A 4,605-nucleotide genomic window follows, 5' to 3' on the forward strand; every position below is an offset into this window, starting at 1 on the left:
AGGAAGGAAGGAAGGAAGAAAGGAAGGAAGAAAGGAAGGAAGAAAGGAAGGAAGGAATCTGTGCTTAGTGAGGTCCTTCTTGTTGGTAGAGACTCTGCAGAGTCCTGAGGTGGCACAGGGTACCACTTAATGAGACAAAGACCGTTATCTCAGGTCGCACCTCCCCTTCTTATGAAGTCTACATCTCATGAATTAGGGCCTCACCCTTAAGACGTATTTAGCCTTAGCTTCACCCAGAATCCCACCTCTAAATATCACAGATTAATAAGTGTCTATCCTCTTAATACCCCACAACAACATGAGTTTTGATGGAGACATGTGTATATACATGTATATGTAGGTATATCTATGTATGCATATGTATTCATATTCCAAGGGAAATAAAAATATAAACCAACACTTTACTAATTGTGTTGCAAAAAAATGATTATAGACTTTGATGACAACAAACCTGAATTATCGAATCCACCTGCTACTTACTGACTTGTTTAAAATGATTTGAACTCCCCCATCTTTGCATACTGCACACATGCACATATTGATGGGGAGAGACTGAGAGTTTTTCAGAAGGAAACAAAGGCTCCTAATACTGCTTTCTTTAGAAAAACAGAATAACCTATTCATTCATTTGAATTTCTACCCTGGGTATGCATTACTTATACAATTTTTTAAACTTTGAAATCACTGAATTATTCAGTTATTTTTATTATTTGTTGTAAGCTTCTCTCTTGCAGGTAAGTGTGAAGGGCATGGAATTAGGTCTTGTATAATTATAGCTCTATCAGTACTACAGGACACCAAAGAACAGGCAACTGCAGGGCTAACATCCAGATGTGGTGCTCTCCTGCAAAGAAACCTTCTAGGCAGATTAGAATTCTGGGTCAACAAAAACACCCAAGTGTTTTGGCCAGAAAATCTATTGCTCCATACATAACACAGCTGAGGGGGCTTCCCACATCAAAAACCTTACAATGAGGGGCTGGGAAGGTGGCTCAGCGGTAGAGTGCATGCCTTGTAAGCATGAGGCCCTGGGTTCGATTCCTCAGCACCACATAAACCGGAAGTGGCACTGTGGCTCCAGTGGTAGAGCGCTAGCCTTGAGCTGAAGAGCTGAGGGACAGCACCCAGGCCCAGAGTTCAGGCCTCATGACTGGCAAGAAAAAAAAACCTTACAATGAAAAAAAATTTTAGATGTGTTACTCTGGTTTCTGCTAATGAATGTGTGCTAAAAACAAAAAGTAATGGTTTTCTTTAAAAAAAAAAAAAGGCCTGTTTGCTTTAATAAAATTAAAAAATAAAATCCCAGTATAAGCAGACAAACGTCCTGGGACATTTTCAAATGCTCTTTGAGTATAAGTTCTTTTCTCTCAGTCCAAAACAAGATGGCTCTGAGGAGTTTTCATTGATAACTCTTCCAACATCTACCTCAGTAAATATGAGAACACTTTAATTGCCACCAGGCTTTCAATGACAAGAGTCACTAGTATATCAGATAAAGGCTACAGAGTTTTCAAATTGTCTACCATTTTATTTTAAATTGATATTGCATAATACACATTCCCTCTAGCATCAAAAAAACAGCAGTTTAGCTATCTTCTTTTATTAATTTATGATGCTCTGACTTAAGATAAATTCATATGACTTGTACCTGTTGGAAATCAATGATATTATAGAGAAATGAAGAAACAATGAGGTTCTCATTTCTCTCTGCTCCCTCCCCTCTTCTCCCCTCACCTCTACTCTTCTCCCCTTTTCTCCCCCTCCCCTCTCCTCCCTCTGCTTTCCAAGTAGCTGTGATTACAGGTGTGTACCACTACAATTGGCTTCTGTTTTTTTAACTTCAGATACTATTCATATGCTATTAAAAAATCTATCCTTTATAAGTGCATAACTCAAGGGGATTTAGTATATTAACAACACTGTGCAGTCATCACTTCTATGAAATTCCAGAACCTTTTCGTTCTCTCTGCTTATGTTAACCTTTGCCTGGACACAAGCAGGAAAGCTGGGGCAGTGCTTAGTTCCAGGCTATGACAGTGATCCCTCTGGATGCTGGAGTCCCTGAAAATAAGATAGGGTTTTGCACTCAAAGGGACAGGGATTCAGTTCTGACATGCCAGCTTTAGATCTCAAGCGAATAGCTTATAAAATGAGAAGTCCTGAAAGACTGTAACAGAAAGCAAAAGCAAAACAGCTATCAGAGTAGCTAACCCAAAGCAAATACTCCTGGAAGCACAATAGCTTATGTCCCCAACAAAGCAGATTTCTGGTCCACTTCTGCCCAAAGTAGACCTGCTCCTGGGCCTTAAAGAAATTAAGTTTTACACCCAGGCTCTTCCTGTTCCGGAAATCACCATTTAAATCATATGAAAAGTCATCTAACAGTCATCCACTTGGGTCTCTAATGATGTTAGCTCCAGGTAAGAGGCCTTGATTTTCCCTTGACGTCTGACTTTCCCCAGAGGGATGACTTTGACATCAAACACATGGCTAAAGCAACATCATGGCTCCATCATTTGGCTGTGGGATGTTTTAACAAACCAAATAGCTTTAGACCCAGACAAAATAAAAGAGAGTAGCAGCTAAGCAAACAAAGAATTCCTTTCTCCTGTTTTGGTCAGTAGTAGGGCTTGAACTCAGGGCCTGGGCCCAGGCCCTGGGACTCAAGGCTAGTACTCTACCACTTTGAGCCACAGCACCACTTCTGGTTTTCTGGTGGTTAATTGGAACTAAGAGTCTCACAGACTTTCCTGCCTGGGCTAGTTTCAAATCTGTATCTTCAGATCTCAGTTTCTTGGGTAGCTAGGATTGCAAGCATGAGCCACCAGTGCCAGCTGTTTGTTTTCTTTTAAAAAAACTGCTTAGCATACATGTTAGGCTTAGAAATTGGATCCTTGCTTGCATATTGTTAATGACATGACCTTGAATAAAACTCTTGATACCTAGAATTTCAGTGGTGTCAAAGAAGGAAAGTTCCATTCTCTCTGCCTGAGCACGGTGCCAGGCTCCTGAAAACCCTGCACACAGGCTGAGAATGCTTAAGTGCTGGGAGGAAATTCTAGTCCACCTGCTCTTCTCTAATGCACCTTTACCTAGTCAGGAGTCTTTAAACCCCAGAGCTTTCTATGTTTTGTTTTGAAGGGTTGTTTTAGTGAAGGAGAATGTGGCATGTATCAGATTCTCTAAGGAGAATGAAATCATGACATGTTCAATGCCCAAGAGAAAGTCAGAGCTTGGCTGGGCACTATGGCTCACATCTATAATCCTAGCTACTCAGGAGGTAGAAATCAGATGTGGAAAACAGCTGGATAAGATGCTCACAAGGGCCCATCTCAACCAATAGAAATTAGAAGTAGTGGATTCTAAATAGGAGAGCCATCTACACAAGCTTATCTACACAAGGCAACAACTCAAGATCTTAGTCTAAAAATATAGAAAGTTAAAAGGGCTGGTGGCGCAACTCAAGTGGTAGAATGTCTACCAATAAGCATGAAGTCCTGAGTTCAAACTCAGTGCCAAAAAGAAAAAAAAAAGGTCTTGCAGAAAGACAGAACGTCCTGCTCTTATCAGGAGCTCTTTGTTCTGTGTGTGTGTGTGTACATATGTGTGTGCGTGTGTGTGTGTGTGTGTGTGCTATAAACCTCTTGCCTTCTTAATGACAAAGTATTATATTCTTGAAAATCTCTAAGAAAATATATTTGAAAGGTTACCACCTCAAGAAAAATTAAAAGTGTGCTAAGGAAAATATTTGTTAATAAACTTCATTTAGCCACAAACTTTTCAGAACCTCTTGTTGTACTTAACAAATATGTATGATTTGCCAATTTGAAAAAAATAAGCATTTATTTAAAAAAAAGTTAACTGAAGGCAAAATGCATAGACCTACAAAAGAAGCCAAGTAAAATAAATTGATCAAAAATGATGTTTTAGTTTGTTTATTTGTTTGCAGGTACCAGGCTTTTACTCAAAGCATCACATTCACTAAGCTGGCACTCTACCACTTGAATCACATCTTTCACCCAACCTTTTTGCTGATTATTTCAAAGGTTGGGTTTCTTTTGTTCCTTCTCAGACTGGCTTTGAACTGTGGTCCTCTGATCTCAGCCTCCTGAGTAGCTAGGATTGTAGATGTGAGCCACCAGCACCCGGTATCAAATCCATTTTTTTATTAGGTTGGTGGCTATAGCTCAGCTATAGAGAAATGCACACACACACACACACACACACACTTTTTAAACAAAATTCAATATAGGAAGGTATATGATCCTTTATTAATGCATTGACTATTAAGATATAATTGCTTGGTTAATAGTTATCATAATTTCACACCAAGGATAAATGCCAATTCGATATCAAGATAGCTGCCAAAACTCAAATGTGAAGTGAAAATATCTGTGACTTCCATTGATGCCGAAGTCACAGGTATATTCATGACCACTGTAACTGTGTTGCTTCATCATTCAAGAAAATGCTGAATTTTATGAAGAAGTAACTAATATGTTCCTATCTCCTCCTCTCCTGCACTTCACTCCTGAACCCAAGGATAAGAACTCTCTAATTGGGCTGGGAAGGTGGCTCAGTGGTAGAGCGCTTGCCTTGCATGCT

Source organism: Dipodomys ordii, unplaced genomic scaffold (assembly GCF_000151885.1).
Source record: "Dipodomys ordii isolate 6190 unplaced genomic scaffold, Dord_2.0 Scaffold8, whole genome shotgun sequence".
Classification (NCBI taxonomy): domain Eukaryota; kingdom Metazoa; phylum Chordata; class Mammalia; order Rodentia; family Heteromyidae; genus Dipodomys; species Dipodomys ordii.